General features: G+C 37.0%; 1 protein-coding gene across 1 annotated transcript in view; it reads right to left on the bottom strand.

Annotated features, from left to right (window-relative positions):
* The window catches only part of LOC124166836, a 603,633-nt gene that overhangs the window by 367,489 nt on the left and 216,337 nt on the right, over positions 1–19,807 (bottom strand). Inside the window, exon 3 of the mRNA XM_046544536.1 lies at positions 2,740–2,792. The gene's annotated coding sequence lies outside the window, so the exon portion shown is untranslated. The remainder of the gene's footprint in view (positions 1–2,739; positions 2,793–19,807) is intronic.

Here is a 19,807-nt window from a genome sequence, read left to right as displayed (position 1 = left end):
GCGATAAGGGGTCCCTTTAAAAATGACCTTGTGCATGGTTTTATTTTCCAGGGCAGCGCAATATATCCATCTAAAGTTCGGGTGTCAACGTCACTCACTGCCAAGCGACCAGCTGTTGAAAACCGAACGGGGAGCTTCGCCCTTCGTCCCGGCGGACATATCTCCGAAGCCAGTGGAGGATACACGCCCACGCTGACCATTCATCTATTACACAGAGTTCGCGCCCCGCGAATGGCAATGCACCTGTGATCCTCGGCCACTAACACGTCTCGCCGTATCAGCTCAACGAAAATGGAAGAGGCATATTGAATATCTCGATGGGGCGATCCTCCCGATTCAATGGCACCTATTCCCACACCGTCTCTGTTCACGCCACTATTTCTACATTCCAAGAAAAAAACCTAGGCGATAAAGTTTCCGCCAATTAGCGCGAACATACACGTATCAACCGTAGCTATGTCGGGATTTGCCACCAACTGCCACTACAAGGGCCTCTATGGTGGGCGCGACTGAAATTTAAGCCAATACGATAAAAAAATTAAAGATAGAAGGACGGGAAGAAAAATGGAAAAAAGTGCACTTTACAGCTATGGATATTTTCCACGAAGCGTACATCAACTCATCTAGTAAAAAAATTGAACCTGATATTCCTGGAAACTGTTATAACGCTCTTGTGCTAGTAATGATTTTTTTAGGCATAGAATTTGGGACCACGGTATCATAAAATCCAGGCGAAATCGCGCTTGCAAAATCTCTCCAATAATTCATTGATAACGGAACATCAAGTACGATTTAGATTATAGTCATCAAGAAGTCTTTTATTCTAGGTGTTTTGAATATTAATACACAAACACTGGCAAAACAAAAAAATGTTCATAAACTTGTGCGCATACTATTCACCTATAAAAGGAGTCGGCATCATTGAGTAAGATAGAAAGTTTACCAATTACGGCTTCAAAAAAAAGATAGTACATGTATGTGCAAAGGTCGAGTGTACATCTAGATTAACAATGTGCTTCAAAACACATTTTTAAAGCTCTTTTGGATCCTACCGCCGAGTTCAGGGATATTAACGCCATTTAAAGCCTGTTTGCAAGTTAACAACTGGAAAAAATAACGCAAAAGATATTTTGTCCAAAAATTGCTATCAGCTATCCACCAATTGGTTCTGGTTTAGAATTTCTGTTTGTCTAGGTAGGAGACAAAGACAAATTTCACTGACTGCATTTGTGGGAAATGAATTTGATTTTTTTTTAATGTTATTGATAAATTTAAAACTTTCTTTCCAACAATGCCGGCTCAAAGGCTCAACAATTGTTGCTCTCAACAATCAAATCAAATATCCTCCTTGATACAGATGCAAATGGCGTAAGGCAGTTATTCGTATTTTTGACCGTGCTTCACCAATTTTAAAAATCTGAAAAAAATTAGGATTATAATTTGATAAAGGAAAATAACATAATTTTTTTTCGGCGTGTCTATTGTTTCCTAAAATTTTTAATTTAATTTTGAAAATTTAAAACTTATGTCAAAGCTTAGTTTTCAGTCAATAAATTTTGAAAAAAAATCAGAATGGTGTAACGTAATAGTATATGCATTTTAAAATCAAGAAAACGATTTTACAAAAATAAAAAAACTTAAGATATGGTTATAAAACTGAAAATCGTGACCCTTTGTTGGAACTATTTTGTGCAGCAATAGGTTCCATTTTAATACTGGGATTCCTTATGCCATGCATTTAAGGCCATGACATTCATTGCTTATATATTACAGAAAAACATAGCAAATTAAGGAATTTTGTTGCAGTTCATTAAAAAACAAAATATAAGTTTTTCTTTATTTATTTTTTATTATTTTTTATTTATAAATTGATTTTAATTAATTAATTTTATTTATTTAATCTATTAATTTAATTTACAATTATTGTTAATATTTATAATTTTTAATATATTTTAGAAATCAATAGTATGTTTTTTTGTTTTACTCTACGCTCGACCCGATACATCGGCTCACGGCACCTTTCACCAGTGCCTACATATCGGCCCGTTGTACTAAAAGAGTTAATGCAGTGCATGAAGGGAAAATCTAAATATAGCTATTCCAGAAACTGGTATGGCATATTCCGGAAACTGCACACAGAAAGAGCATCCATCATTTCATAAGGTTCGCTATATAAATATTAGTTGCTCCATGTATCCTAACTACCTTTGCAGCAGACAGTTATAAAAGGGATTCCAAGCGCATAGAATGCTAATACTATCTAATAAATCGACGCAGAAAAGAAACTGCATTTAGCAAGTTGCTGTTAATTCGGCGAGCGAGCGGGTAACTCTACGTCAGTTCATTGCTATCTAAAAAGGCGACTTGTTAAGCAAATGGGTTCCATACAGGGATTTTTTATGACATGCATGAGGGCCATGAGATACATCGCTAATATTTTGCAGTAAAATTTGATTACACGATCAGGTAAAAAATAGCCTTTTTTCTTCTTTTAAATGTAAATCAAGGTATGGTATTTTCATGCCTTTACATTAATTTGCAAATGTGTAAAAATTAAAATATATGCTGATTTTAATAACTGCAGCACATAACAGAAATAACATAATGAGATACGCATTTCTTCTTCGTCCGAAAAGGTCATTATTTCCTTATTTGCCGATGGATATATTTTTAATCTATTGCCAAATTATATAATACATTACGGATTAATATTTTACTGCATTGTTAAAAACTACTTACAATTCCTAGATGGAGGTCAGTGTCTTAGTCGCTCGTGTCGTCAGATTTCCAACCTGAAAATATAAATATATATGCAACATTAGGATAAACTGAGGACCTCTAACATCGTATGCATATTGTTTTATTAATAAAGGAATGCCGTATGCTCTATTCTTCGAAGTTTTTTTACAAACTAAAAAAACACAATACCGAAGTAAGGTTTTTGGTGTCATGACACGTTCTTCACTTCAGTATTCATTCAATTTCAAATTCAATTTTTTTATTTTTTATTAGAAACAAAGTAGTAACTGGTAACTAGAAAATATATATAAATACAAAAAGCATGGAAAACACCATTTAAAATTAGAACCAACAGTTTTCTTGCACTGAATTAACAATTATGCCGTTAGATAAGTATGAACATTCTAACTTAAGAAATTTGATATTAATGCAGTACTTCAATACAATTCACGCAATTTACATACATTAATTTCACAACCAAATTTCAAAACGGAAAATAATAATTTTTACTGTCATAACTTGCATATCTTTTGTATCCATTTCTTTTCAGCCAAAATAGCGCGTTCCTCTCGATATCAAGAGCAAATTATGATTGCTATCAAAAATTCATTTATTTTTCAGTAAAATTATTGTAATGAAGTGACATGAATGCGTTATCACTTTAGATGGAGCGGTATAAAAAAATCTTTGAAATTTTTAATAAAGGGCGGACTAACACAACTCTTTTGGAAAATGCCTTACTATCATGAAAAGCATAAGGTAAAGACTTAAAGTAGTTTTCATGAAAGTTTTGAGATAGGGAGGCTACACGTAATGGAATTCTTTTCGGTTCCGAAAGTGATGCAATTTATAACGAAACCCATCAATAGTTGGAATCCCATCAGTCATTTCACTCAAAAACAAGGTAGAGGCTGACTTTACCACTATCAGACCTTTAAAAAAAATAAATGTAGTGGAAGGAGGCTTAGACACTGTCCAGCTCGGCAAAAGTATTTCTTAAATATTTGTTGAAACTCCCAACCACATCTTAAAAGACATGTTTTGTGATTTGTTTACTAAATATTTGCGATTTTCTTTTAGTTCCACGTTATCTATAAATAAAACCTATAACCTTCGAAGATGCGGATATAGCACCACTCGTATAAAATAAGAAAACCTCGCAAGGATCAATAAGTTACTGATGCTGTACAAGCATAAAAGCTCGAAAGGATACGTACTGCTCTTATGAAAATAAAAACGCCGATATGCACTCAACAAGATGAAAATCTTAAAAATATTCCAGAAACAAGAGATGATCTTGCTCCAAAATGTCTCGATGGTGAAGAGAAAAAAAAAAGGAAAATCCTCACGTTGCAACCCGAAATGCATCTCTCATGCGCTAATCCTCGGGAGACATTCGGGACGGGAAATGCATTCGGAGACCCGGAGCATCTGTGCAACGCCGTCGCAGCAATGACGCTGTCACAGAGATGGACGAGGTTAAGCAAGAGACTCAGATAAGGAAGGGTTAAATCACACTCCACCCATACGGCAGACAACCTTTTCCACTCGATATCACCCAATTCCAAAACTCAGAACATTCCCGGCCGCATTTGTAATTTTTCCAGATGGTTGGGCCAATGGAAACTGAGAAAACAAAAGCAAACTGCCATGTAAGAGAAACTTGAGTATTTTATGATGTAGGATGTACTTTATAATGAGTACTTTCGCACCAACTCCCATACCTACCTTGTGAGACTAAAAAAAAAACAAATTGCTCGATTACTTTAGAAAAAGTGGACAAAAGGCATTAAAAAAGAGACCATTGAAGCTGAAGTATTGAATGCAAGTGGTATATCGACATAAAAATAGTATAAGGTAAGATTAAAATAAGAGTATGACATGATAAAAATATCAAAATGAAAAACCGGATGCAATTTTTGAAATTGTCAATGATATGGATTCGAATATGTGCATTACTGGTTTTTGAAAAGTTTACAATATTGAAAGCATACGTCTTACAAACAACAGAAATACAAATGCTGTTCACTATACGCCTGGTTCTAATAATATATTTTGTGTGTTAGCTATGTGATGAGTATTCCCGAATTGAAGTCTAGGTGATGGTGGGCAATACATTACAGCGGCCCTGGTTCCGATCCCGCTAATTAGGCAGGAATATTTTAACTGAGAAACTCTCACCCTGGCTACGGTGTATATGGAGCAAAATTGAAGCACTGCTTTTCATCTGTCGGATGGGACGATAGCTCCTGATCCAAAAGCCGCCTTGATTGTGAATAGGGTATGAAGACATTTGCAACGTACGTGAAATCATCATTCAAAGGAGAACCGACGCACCTATTCCCGTACGTACCTTGTGAGACAACAGAAAAAAATCGGTTGAATCTTAAAGAAAATGTGTATGTAGTACTAAAGACACCGTTGAATCGGAGGTGCCGAAAATAACTGGAATACTAAAAAAGTCGACCACTGCGCAGTTGATTTCAAAGATATGAAGGATAGAATGTGCTCCTGGAACATTATAGAACACATATCACGGTAGAGTGCGCTGGACTGAAAAGCTGACTACCCCTAATCTACCGCGCCGCATTAGCCTACACACGCGAGAAAAGAGGAGTTCGCAGATGCATCACGGTTGAATATAAATAGCTTCTCTCGAATCCCACCCATGGGCTCCTGTTGGGCCTCTCTAATTTCACTCTACCACTCTTCGACATATTCTCTCCAGTCTTCGGAGGAGTACATCACGTCTTCCTCCCGCCAGGGAGGGAAGCCACCGATCCGGAAGATTAATATTCGAGCACGGGGCACAGCTGTAGTGCATCCCGCGAGAACATGGGTTCCCTTAGAGGGAGCAAATCCTGCTCCTCCTACCTTCAACTCAATAAGTGGGCCTTCGTAACAGGCCAACTACTCCACGTGAAACGGAATCCGGGAATAAGCTTCTTAGAAGCCGAGAGGAAATGGGTAACGTGCACAAGAAAAACCTAGAGGCGAAAATGCCTCGGAACAAACAGCTGGGAGGATGGACAAAGTGGATGCGTGAGTCTCATGGTGGGTTCTCCGGAAATAGGTTAGATACTTCAAGTGCACCTTGCAGGCCTTCATCTCTTAAGTCAGTGAGGAATTTAGAACGAGCTGGACAAAGTTTTCTCGTACTGCAGACAATTTCAAGCATACTATTTATACAACTAGAGCACTAAGGAAGAAAACTTTGTCGCACATTTAGTGAGACAACTCGAAGACTTGCCTTCGGCTTGATACAACTGATGCGCTTCATTATGATAAGTTGTTCCCACCGAGTAAAAAAAATAGATGGCACGTGGAACTAAACTGGTGCAAAAGAAAAATGAGCTATAAATGGAAATTATGTCCAATTAGGATTTCAGTGGAACTTTTGAAGCGGTCCGAAGCCAATAGTATTTGCTAAGCTCATTGAAAATCATCAAAGACACAAAACGCTACGAAAACATGATTCGAAACGCGTAGCAGATGTAACTCGGGTACTATAACTTAGTTTCTGTGTAGATGAGGATTCCAAAGGTGGCATTATTTATGAAACATTTGAATCTTAATGAATTTCTGACACTTTGGAGAGCTCATTAACGGGAAGAGATTGGGAAAAGCAGAAATCAAAAGCACAACTTTTATTCACCACCATTATTGAACATGAAGTTCAGTTCTGAAATTGCTAGACGCTGCAAAACCTTTATCTTGAATTATAGCTGTGTTTTCTATTAATATAATTGGTTTTTGACCATTCACTTTTCATATCGTCATTGGGTGGTTCGACTCGGTTACGGTCGACACTCTTCATTCTAACACTGAGTTAAAATTAACCAAGATAGAAGGAATATCGCGCATTTTTTTAAAGGAATAAGAACACGATTTAAAGTAAATTATCAAGGTAGCGCTACTGTACAAAATAGCTGGATATACAATAAGAATATGAAATGAAGATACACAACCTTGGTAACTTTTCACTGGAAAATTATTTATTGGTACGACGCGTTTCGACGCTGAGGCGTCATTCTCAAGTACACTGTTTACAACATCGACAATCCAATAAATACCCAAATTCTGGCTAGGGGTTATATATAAGAACGCATTACTCTATTCTCGAGCTGAAGTTCAAACTACTACTTTAAATCTTCCGTAAAGTTTGAATCTCAACCAATAATGGAGTATAGTCTAAAATCACCTCTGTCACATCACTAGAAAGGTAGGATTTTTTACCCTAATGAAATCCAAATTGTTTATCTGTGATCGGAAAGCAGATAAGAAAAAGAATGCGAATTCACAAAATAATGTACCAACAACACATAGAAGTTACCACCAATCTGATTGATGATATTAATGAATACAATTACTGTTACAAAGCGCGCATACATATCTCAACCGTTTTAAACATTTTAGTGAGTTAAATTTCAATTTAAAAAATACCTCGTGAGTTAGTACAGGAAACTCCGAGGTGGGAATAATTCTTTTACTGGTGTCACTGGAAAGGACGAGGTATTCCACACAGACAGACGTTTTAAAAACAAAAAAAATGAAGCATTAAAATTTTTAGGAATTAATCGCGAGAAGGGCAGATTTCTTAGAATTTGAAGCTTGAATAGAGTGTAACGAAGCGAAGGAACGCCGATAAATACTTCAGGATTGGAAAAATTGAGAAATATATGTATACATCGCGGTAAAAACACGCCACGGAACCAAGAATATACTTCGAGAATCCTATGTCAAACATTATCACTAAATAAGTCGGACCAGATAAGATAAAGGATATCCAATGAAAGATCCAAAGAACACTTACCAATGCTTTGCAGAAATATAAAATGGGATTCAATACGTTTCGAGGTGTTTGAAGTTTTCCAACGCAATAAAGTCCTGGGAAAGCCTACTATAAATGTAGAATCTCTTCCGAAGAGTAGGCTAAGGCATCAGTAACCGAGTGTTAGCACGAAGAGTCGATACCGACGAAAAATAAACTCTCGCAACCAAACACACTGTTCAAGCGAAACTCAGCAACTGAATCTGTTCCTGCCCTCACCGGAACCACTGTGAATCACCCCACCTTTCCCCTTACGAGCAACCCCTCGCTGGCTGTGACACTCCGATCCCTTAGTTTGCGCAAACATCGCCATTTGACTACATGTCATCTTTAGGTCTCGGAGTGGTTAGACAGGGATCGTCACCAATCAAGGTGCCATGACTCAAGCCGTGAATCCTTACGAGCCATTGCTCAACGAGGTCGCAAGCGTTTCATAAACAACTAGGAGTTCTAATTTTTTAATCCCTACCGAAACAGTAGGGTGATAAGATGAACCTCTTTTTTAGTTTTTGGTTTCCGAGGGTAGTTTTTGGAGGCAAGGAAATTCCCGTCGAAACCGCGTTCTCTATTAACATATTGCCATTAAAATGTAACGGTCCCTGAGAGGACGCGCTCGTTTGAGTAGTACAGTTACTTTCAAAGTTTGGTGCCACAGGTGCCACAAAGTTTGTGGCACCATTTCTGCTCCTGAAGGGAATTTCATTTTCATAACTCCTATTGGTGTCTTAGTTTAAGCTCCGCAAATATTTTGTTTGTGCGTGAAGATATATGAACTCAGAAGTTACTTCGTTATAAAAAAAATATTATTCTGCTTCGATTTGTGATAGATTTAATTTTTCCATTTTGTGTGCATTCACTGCATACTTGCCCTTTTCATTAATGATTTATATTTTGCGTATTATAATGTGGCTCAGTAGATATTGTTGTTCTACTGTGACGGTGGTAGTTGGTATATCGAATCTACGTTGCTAATCACTTAAATAATCTCGTTAACTAGTTTTGAATTTATTTATGGGTTTCAAATTATTATTAATTCACTGCAACTGATTCCGATGCTTCCATCATGCATTGTATAGGAGATGTTTTATCTATACAGATAAAACATCTCCTGAACACCGTCAAGGATAGAACTCCACTCCAAGTGGAAGAGGTTTACCAAATTCCTTGCCAGACCTGCGGGAAGAACTACATCGGCGAAACAGGCAGGTCGGTCAAAACACGCCTAGAAGAGCACGAGAGAGCGATTCGACTGGGGCAATCAACAAAGTCCGCGGTAGCCGAACACGCAGCGCTTGGCCACATCATCGAGCTCAAGGAAGTCAAAGTCCTCGCCAAAGTTAAAGGTTTTAAACAGAGACTCGTCAGAGAAGCCATTGAAATATCCAAAGAAGATAAGAATAATTTCAACAGAGACACCGGCATTAAAATTAGCCGTACTTGGCAACCCGTAATAAGAAGAAACAAGCAGCAACCCACTCCCCCAACCTCCGGCTCCCCTCCCTCCACCTCCTGACACAGACACCTATACAAAAGATCTTAAATTCCCATCTCTCCATAATCCCTTGAAAAAGCGACCAGCATCGGTCGGGAAACGTTGGGGCCACCCAAAGCATTGACGCGGCGACATAGCCCAAAAGTTTTTAATAATAAGAGAATTGAGATTATTTTACAAAATTTATGGTTAAAACTACGACTAAAAACAATCAGGAAAGGATCATGAAAAATCTTCAAACTGATCAATAGTGTGAAAGCAAGCGTTATCGAATTTTAAAATAATAATTATAAATTTTTTGTATTTAATGTTCTAAATTGCAAAAAAGAACTCATACATGATTAAGGTCAGTTATAAATGCTTGAAATGCTCAAAAATGCGTTCGACATGTCGCAAATATTACCGATACGCGATAGTATTGATATTGTTATTTAGACGCATTACACCTATGTATCTCATTAGAAATTTTGAGACTATCATGAACTATTTCCATTATTTGGTTGTTGAAACACCCACAAACTCATAGACGGATTTAGGAATGGGGCACGTACTTAGCACGATGCTTAAAAATAGACGAAATTTTTAGTGCAAATATTAATGAATTTTGCGTTTTAATACAAAAATTTGTTGCTTATTTATTACATTTTTTTATTAAAATTAATAGTGTACTTCGCAGATTAATTGTTGCATGCAGTGTTTAATCCCAAATATGAGATGACCGTTAGCCCTTCAGACCCTGGTTCCCCCCCCCAGAAAAAAATCCTGGATCCACCCTTGAAAGAACAGGTAATAATAGGTAAATTTCACCAAATTGACAGGTATGAAACTTTGGATTAAAGATTCATTCATAGATCATGGATCAAAGATAAATTTCATTCGTAATAAATATATCCGTGTACTGAAGTTGGCATTTATATTCCTCGCAGAAAATCAAAAATAACCTCGATTAGTAATTGGATATTTTGCCATGTTGATGAGAGAAACTCTAATTATAAATTAATGTACACGGATAATTTTGCAAGTCCTAAAGTAAGGCAGAGGAAGCAGAGGCAAGCGCGTATCAAAAGACTAATACCAAACGATTAAAGCCAACATAAATGAAAACAGAAGAATAAGTTTCAAGTAATAAAATGAAACATCCAGCTTCTTGCGCCAGTCTTTAAAGTGCATGTTAACGCCAAAGCCAGGTGACAATGGAGATTCTCGCGGTAAGGGATGAAGTTTTTCACTTCAAATGCAATTTTTAAGTCATCCAAATTACATTAAAAATTAAAATTTTCACTTCATTTGAGATGTAATTTGAATGAAATGACTGAAATTGAGGTAGTTGTTGGACATTCATTATTATAACTATTTTTTAACATTGCTTATTAACCTGATGAAATAAAAAAATGAATACGATAGCCACCGTAAATATAGCCATCTTTCAAAATTTTACCGGATATCACGGGGGGCCGTTCAACCCCCTTAATGGGTCTTGGCTAAGGCAATACCTGATTATTAAAGGTTCAAAGACTAAAGCTCATTTGTTAACGGTAACCATATTCTAAAATCACATGAAAGGGTAAGAAAGTTCTAGGGACTGAATGCCTTTACTTTCGAATACAATATTTCTCCTATATTTATTAATCGGTGGAAATTACTGCAAAAGGTGACGGAAGAATATCAGTAATTAAGTGCCTTGCATATATAAAAGTACAAGGCTAACTAGTCTAAAAATCAGCAGTTGGATAAAAAATTCCCGCGAGCTTCTTACTTCATAGATAAAATCTCAGTTTATTACACAATGCGGAGAAGAGATTTCCTTAAAACTCCACAATTCTTTCACCAAAAGTTTTTCTTCTTATATTGGGTCATTTCATAGATGGATGAAATAGGAAGCTGGCTAGAGAATTTCCCATCTATTGATGGTTAAACTTTCTGATTTCTCCCTGCATCACGAAGCAGTGTATTTTAATTCACCCAAAAAGAAGCCTATACCATGTAAGAGAATTATTCAAATACATTTCACCTTCAATAAGTGGATTTTCAAATATTAGCGATACCTCAATGAAATAAGACTCCCATTGCTTCGATAATAATCTTCTCGATAGGAAATTTTGGTTATTTTCAAATATTTTCCTCGTAAAACGTACTACTCATCATATGGAGAACATTCCAAAAGATCCTAATTAGTACTTAAAAATAAAAATTAAATTATTCACTATCGTAATAAGATGTGTATAATGCATTTATGACATCGTGATTACTTTATCAATCAGAAAACCTACTCCTCTGGGGGATAGAGAGCGAAGCATTTTAAAACTGTGGGAAGGATATCCTACAAGTAACCTCGCAAAAAGTAGAAAAATATAAGGAATAATGACGGTAGCTCATCAAAAAAAATCCACTTCATTTAAGCTGCAAGTGAAGTAAATTCATCAAAAATAAAAATGAAAAAACTATTGTGATATATAAAATATATGAAATATATATATATGAAAAAATATATGGTTATCTTGATCTTTCAAAGGTTTTCGAAGGAAAATTTACTACGCTCATCGGAAGTATGAAAATACATTTGTCTCCATCATCCACCATTTTTAATTACCTTTCAGTTACTTTTAACAATTTGTTCACTATTTTAGTAAGGAATAGTTTTGATATGATAAAATGAACTATCCAATTAAAAGTATGAAAATTATAAAAAAATACTGCTTGGATTAAAAAAATCTTGAATCTGAACATATTTAAGATACTTTTTGTATAGGTAAGGTATTTATTTTATATTATTATTTAATTTATCCTTGAACACTAATGATTTGTATTTATATTTCGTCAAACTTAACCAGAAATAATATGCGTAATATTCCAACCCTTGAATCAGTAATACTTCCTCCCCATCCCATGCCGTTTCATTTCATACCCCGCTGGTCCTTACCTATAAATAGGGATATAAAAATGTAAAACCACTTATTGAAATAAAAAAAGATATTGCATAGCATAGAAAAAGAGAACATAAATTTACCTCCAATCAAGTAACAACTGGAAAGAAAATATATCTCTTCAATATGATGAATCGGGACTTGTGGGAATAAGGAAGTTTAGCAATTTGAGACCTTGTCTCCCTTTGAGATGATATTTCCGTTTATTGTTCCCTATTTGCAATCTCAGGTTCTGCCTACGCAAATAAGAAGTTGATTGGATTTATGTTTGCGGAAGATAGCTGTTAAGGTCAAGCAAAAGCAATACGGAGGCGACCCGAATAGGCCAGAAGCTTGCCTTCAAGGGATAAAATGTATCCATGCATTTAACTACTTGCGACTATTTTCCACGTGGCTCGAAGGGCACTGGAGTTTGTGCACAGTTTGCCTAATAGACGCATAGGAGTCAGGCCCAAGTATGAATATGGGAGGGTATAGAGGATTAATCAACCCCACTCTACCGGTTTCGCATTTCGCATTTATTTTTTGACACTTAAAAAGTAAGCTATCATCTTGAAATTTTCAGTGTATTTAGAATAATCTCATTTCAATATTTATCTGCATCTAAATATAAATATTTTACCTTCATGAAAGTACTGAGGTAAAATTTTCAAATTGGAGATTCATGTAAATGTCGACGACGGCCTACTATGAAATGCTGAAGACGATAGCGTAGGTTTTAAACACGTAAGTGGTGACAAAAAAAGACCAGCTAATGGGGAGTGAGGCGTCCTTTTTAACTTACCTTTTTCACTATTTATTTAGAAACTTTGGCGTCAGAAGAAAACTTTGCCGTCCTCCGGGTGACATATATTGCCTTTTTTTAAATTCATTTTGTGTTCATTCCCTAATTAGTTGGACAAGTTAAAAGCAGGGTATTTAGGTGTGTGATTGCCCGTCTCTGAGTGGCAAATTCTGAGCCTAAAAATGTTGATTTCCTCATTAAGTAGAGGTAGGAAATTTTCTTTTGCAAAGAATTTGTACCTGCAATAGAGATTTTATGGAAAATGCATGTGGTAGCTGCTTTTGCATAAACGTAAACAACATAGATGCCCCAGTGAAAAATAATCAATTTTTATATGTATTGATATTTTAAAACAATGATATTATTATGCTCAGTGAAAAGAAAATTATAAACTAGATGAAACCCATTTTGTGACGAACTGCGTGAGACGCTTGTTTGTCTTAGCAGGTATCACCGTTATATCAACCTGCTGGGTAGAAGACGTAATAAAAATGAACCAGGAATAAAACGTAGGATGTGATTAGAAAGTAATAAAAAAAACTGTCGGAAATTCTACGAACAAGTTGCAGTCAAATCTCCAGCTCTTTCATAATATACGCCTGAAGATGATGATAACTCATCGGAACCTGGGTCGCGTTATGCGAAAAAAGTAGTGGTAGAAGTAATTGTGAAATATCCGAGAAAACTTATGACAGATATAACGCTTAACCGCCATGTTCTTGGGCCTTCTCTAATGGATTCCGCTTGGGTACGAAGGAGAGGGCGGGCTCCACTTCAGTTGTACAGGGCGAGGAAAAGATATATGCATTGAGATGGGAGACTGAAAGCAGAGGCCTGGCTGGCGGCGCCATTCTCTCCAGTCTAGGGTGCGGTGTTTACATCATCCTTCCCTGCGCTGTCAACCCTCCCGACGGGGTCTCCTACACTTAGCCACTGTAAACAGCGGCACCCTCGCTTGCTTCTTAACCTTCCCCCAATGCCGTGTTTCGCCATCCTACCCCTCAACGTTGCTCGGCATGACTGCTCACACTTCGCTCCTCAAAACGCCTTCCACAAGTCCACTTCCTGAATTCCACTTAACCCTCACAGCTTTTTCCCCTTCGAATCTCCTTCACACGCCTCCCTGAGGAAATACCTTCACTTAACAACTTAATACAACTCTTGCCTTTTTCCAGTTACTAGGAGTGCGGATGCAAGCCTATCCAAAAGGGTACGACTATAGGTAATGTTAGTCTATCTATGCAGACTCCTGACTTCTATCCCATTGAGCCAGTGGCGCAGCGAGGGGGGGTATGGGGGAGTTAAACTCCCCCTAGAGCTCAGAGAAATTTAAAGTAAGAAGTTTAATCCATTTTACTCAATTGGATTGATATTACTAATAGAATAGTATAAGGATTGATAAAATATCCGTCAGAAAGCCGTAAAACTCACCATTTTGAACCATTTATCATAAAATTCCGCAATTTATTAATCTCGCACCTACCGCTTATCCTGGTGGGTATTCCATACCCCCACACACCCCAGTATTAGTTTCACCTAAACCCCCCCCCCCCCCCCCAGCCTAATTCCTTGCTGCGCCCCTGCATTGAGCAACAGAAGAGTTGAGTTTCTGACTGTTCGCACGTGGGTTATCCGGGCGTCAGATAATCCATGAGCGAGAGGAGTGCCTTTGCGACTGATTCCGAAATTGTAATGCAATGGAAATATACAATGCTTAAGATACTGTTAAAGTAATGCTACAGTTCACTCTCTTTTGTCAGTATATTTTTTTCGAAGGGTTTTCTTTCGGTGCTTCTTTTGGAAGTAAACCCAATAAAGGTGGCGGATTGTCAGAACTAATGTCGGGCCTGTGTTTTTTATCCAACGCAGGAGTGCATTTCTCTTGTTTGACCATGACAAAATACCAGAGAATTATGGGCGCACACGCATTTTAGTGGGATATACCTGGGGGAAAATTCAAATGCTTACTAATACAACACAACTTTTGACGTGCACGACCGGTTTAAGTAAATTGAGAGCTGCTATGAAATTTATAAAAGCACTTAAGAGTTGAAACCATTTGAATTAGTCAATTTTTTGTTGAAAATATCAATTATTTTATGATTTTATTACGGGAATAAACAAATCACAAAATATCGGACAAAACTGTGTATCCAAAGTATCATTCCAGCGCCTTGAATTCCCATGAAATTACCATTAATGATGGAACTGAAAGAACGCGGTGGTTGCAGAAATAGAAAATTTTTCGATTAGATATAATAGGAAGAGACGGCTGGCTAATTTAAAATATTTTTGAAATAAAATCACAATTGTACTTATTGAAAAGCATAATGCAAATAGCCCTTCACGATAAATATCTTACAGATTACCAGAATATTAACTCGGCAAAAATTCCGTTCGTCGGTGATTCTCCACTGGTTCGAACGAGGGAGAGCATTAGTTACCCGCCAATGTCATGCGATAGAGGTCGAGGCCTTTTGACTATCACCTTCCCCAAGTTATTTATAAGATAATCACAGTTGCGGCACGTCGCTGTCAGGAGATACTATCTCGCGAAAAATATAACTCTCTTTCTTCAAGTAGCTCTTCTCCTTTTTCAGAAACAAAAATTTTATACCTCGCATGAACTCTTTTAATCTCCCCAAAGTTTTCTTCACCGCGCTCATAAAATGTTGTCTCATTTTGGGCAATTTTGGCCACATGCCTACGCTCCATCATCATTGACCTCTTTTTATCTATTATAATCCGTATAATTTCCTTACAGTCCTTATCTTCCCTTTGACAGTGCTAAGATTACGGTGTCCAAAGACTGGGAAGTAGATAATTTAAAACCCATGATTACGCAGGATGTAAGCTTTTTATCCCTCCTAATGACTGTAAACTTTCACGACCTTTTCATGTGTACTTTAGCTCATAAGAATAAAAAAATTTTCCTCTGGTGTTTACCTCTAAGTTTTTCCAATTGTTCACTTCCAGTTTCATAAATTAATTTACACCACTTATTTCCTAAAATAACGCATTTGCTTTTGAAATTACCCTCTAAGTGCTCATAAAATTTTTCATATACTTCCTTCCTGGTTATAGTACATGGCGTGCTCATTATCGTGACTACTTAAATGCTTGGACGTGATTGCATTGGTACGGATCTGATTGATCTTTCACTATTTTGTTATCTTCTTACATTGTAGCATTAAATGCTGTATATGTACTGTACTCGCTTTTGCTCGCTCCAAGACCCCCCCGAAAAAGACGTGCGGCTTGTGGTGGTGAGTATGGAAGGTCTTAACCTTTTTGTTTGCCATTTGTTACTTAAGGATCGTTTCCTTTTCAGTTGGCTAAATTAGATATGTCAACTTTCACGTAAAACCAGCGCATGGTAAGTAGGCTACAATATGAGAATGAATTTTTATAATAGAAAAAAAATTTTATGAGGGACTAAAAAAGTAAAATAAATTTCTACGAGTCAGAGACTATAAATTATTCAGTTCAAATAAAAAAAACGTTGAGGGCATGTTCCACTGTAACACTCAATTCATACTTAATATCATGACGTAAGGGTCTAATAAACGGTCTTTTCTGTCGAAGGCATCTCCCACGTGTAGTCAGAGAACTTGCCCAAAATGGCTGAAATAGGGGAAAGAGCCAATGGAGGAATACTGGAAAGAGGGGCGCGATTTGGGAGGAAAGGGATGGCGATGAAATAAAACAGAGAGTGGAGGCGAGGCGTATTTTACTCTCTATAGCGCATGGAGTTTTCCTTACCTGCCAAGCTCTTACCTCCGCCGTCGACCCAACGTGATACTGGAATTCATTCAGCTGAATCGCCCTCTCACGTTCGGAGAGAGATAACAGTCGCCTACGAGATCGGTAAATTTGGCCAATATCGTATGGAAATCTATAAAACCAGTAAGATATTTTTGGTATTGTAGTAGCCATAATAACTATCGGAGGTCTTCTACAATATGTGCATCAATTTCACGATTGATGTGTGGCCTGATATTGAGATGCTACTGGTGGAATATTTAATTCATCGATCTGGGGGATGAATTAAGTTACGCCAATTTCGCTGTCGTGAATGGGAATTAATATTAAGCTGTTATAAAAAATAAACACTAGGGAAATGACTTGGGAGTGAGATGGAAATAACGCTAATAACTTACAAATATGCTTAGAACAAACTACATCGTCAACTTTAACTTTTTTCAGCCAAATTCTCTTTCTACTCTATCACACCCATAGATATCTCTATGAGATTGAATGTTCTACTACAAAAGACGTATTACGATTAAGCTAGAGAGAAAAATTGCGTCAGAAAATTGAAGTTCCAGTTGAATATCTCATAACAACTAACTCAATTAATCTCTCATGGAGACTATTCTTACCTTTACTCAATATATGAACCACTTTCCAGGCTTATTCCTATTATTTTACGCTGAAAATGTGAGAAGTCGTAATGAACAAGCGAAAGAAAAATATATCCTGTACCACACCTAGTTCTCCGGTCCCAGCAAACGTAAGAGGAGCAAAAGAAAATCTGCTAGCTATTTAAAAGTTTAAACCATGCTGTATTCATCATAGTTCCTAATCGTATTGCCTAATAACATAAGGAAACAAGACAATTTTCTTATGAGTTCTTAAAAGTAATATACAATAAATACTTCTACAACCAAATACATACTTAAAAGAAATGCTAGTAAGAAAGCTCTTGATAAAAAATACTGCTCCTGGAACATGAAAAAACAAGGTAGTTAGTTTAAGGAAGGAGCTAAGAGGATGAGAATAGATGGAAACGACGATAAACACATCTTGCAATTAGATCGAAGGGTTTTGGAAGATTCCACCTATCAGTATTCCAGCCGATTTCCGTAATTCTTTGAAGTTGTCCAGAAGTTGAAGCTTTAAGTAAAGCATGAACAGGCTTGCTAAGCTTTCGTCAAAGACAATTAGGATACAGGCAAACGAGATCGTCAGTTTGAATATGTACTCAATTCGTCCGGATGCAGCTTAAGTTCACTGTTGGAGAGATGGGTGAAGGGTTTTGCATCAGCCTCTCGTCTTCCCAGTTTCATAAGAGGATGGATTAGGAAAATTCTACTCTGTAATGATGATATCTGAGGCTTTCCACTCCCGGATACCGAACCCTCTTGAGCCTATAAGATGCTGCATGAATATGAATAGAACAACGAGGAAAATGAGAGGTATCAAACGGCCTTGGATGCCACCGAAGTCTATGCATGGAAATGATAATATTCCAATCTCAAGTGAAAACGTAGTTGTTCATTAGTCCCCCTCATTGCGATCTTTTACGGTGATAGGCATAGAGTTTTATAAATTCATGCTCATGCAATCATTGTGCACTCCATTGTACATATATTTTAAAATTTAAAAGTGTTATGGTAGTTAAAAGTTATTCCTTGTTTCAACAACAAAAGTTCTCCGTTGGCCGATGGAGCTGGTAGTTAACGATAGATATATCTGGATCTCTAATCAAAACGGGCGAGTTGCACCGTCTTTGGCCGAAATAAAATTGCCACGCATGTAACCGGTCGGTGTCGGCTGCCGGCTGGTATCTTAATACCTCCTGTCACACGCCTTTTTCGGCGGCTTGCGGGGTATTTTGCAGATGTAGATGTAACTAAATTGTCTACAACCCTCGCATGTTTCTACATTCGGTAACTCAAGAACTTAATTTCTGTTTTCTTTTGCTCATTTCATCCCCGGTTCTTGAATAAAGTGCGATAGGAATCCCATGTGCTCCGTATGAAACACAGACTGCATAACTAAAATAATGCCAGAACCATTTATTGCAGGGGAAAGAGGCTTTTAATATATTTTTCGCGATTTATCGCGATGGAAGCCATCAAATAATGTAATACTTTAGCGCAAGCTATTCAGAAGAGTGGCTTGAGAAAGAGATTTTCCTAGAGAACAGGAGCGGGTAAATATCTTTAATTCAGGGGATATCACCATTGAGAACACATTTAGAAGACGTAAAATATATTTGAATTGCAGCTAAAATAGAGAAAAAAAAATTATTTACCTTAAGAATTGCAAATCCACGCAAAACTCAATGAATAAGTGAATCGTTACCTTATTATGATCACGCCAACATTTCTTCTGCCTGATTTCGGCATCCCAGAGAATCGATAGATGTGTTCTTTCTACGGGTAATGAGAATGTTTTTATAATTTATGAAAATGGTAATTTATTCAATATTGATACCCATGAGCACAACAAAGTAGAGACAAATTATCCATTTATCACGCAAGTAAATGGGTTGATATCAATACTAAAGCCTAATACTGCATACCAAAGCCAAATACTGCAGAGAGGATTTTCTCGACCGTATTACCCACCGCGCAGTAGATATTATTTGCCAGAGATTCTCGAGGCTACGATGAGACGTGATTCAGATCATTTCATGCGAATACCCAACACGAGCGTAGTATTCTCAGCATTACGTACACAATGCGGCAAAATTACTGGCAATTTTAGCGAAATTTCGTCGCATTAAGTTTTCAATCACATACGTTTTCAGGAAGAGTTGGTGGATGATTACCGGTACAGAATGGCAAAATGCTCAATTTGGCCTGCTTTGATCCGCATTCGCAACCGTTGTAATGGCTCCAAGAAATTTGATACGAGGGCTTGCGAGCTTAATTTCAACCAGCTGATGGATACGGCAGAGAAGAAGACTGTTATTGCGTGAATAAACACGAATTTCTGTTACTCGCTTCTCTTCTTTAATGCACCCTTTTTGCCAATTTATTGTAAGCAAAGGCTATTTATCAAGAATTGTTGAATCATTAATTTCGAAAGGATTTTAAATTCTGGAGCGCATATTTAATCAAAACCACTACAAATTAACCTATATCGCTCACATTGAGTAATAGGTAACAACTAGGTGCAAAGGTAACCCTTGTTTTCCTTCTAAAATGAGCAATTTAAGATATTCAGAGTATACTTGCTATACTTTTTGAATAATTAAGAAAAATAACCATGCAATAAAACGACAGGTAATCTTATTTAATATTGTA

The sequence above is a fragment of the Ischnura elegans genome, chromosome 1, assembly GCF_921293095.1.
Source record: "Ischnura elegans chromosome 1, ioIscEleg1.1, whole genome shotgun sequence".
NCBI lineage: Eukaryota > Metazoa > Arthropoda > Insecta > Odonata > Coenagrionidae > Ischnura > Ischnura elegans.
This window is presented reverse-complemented; position numbering and strand designations above follow the sequence as displayed.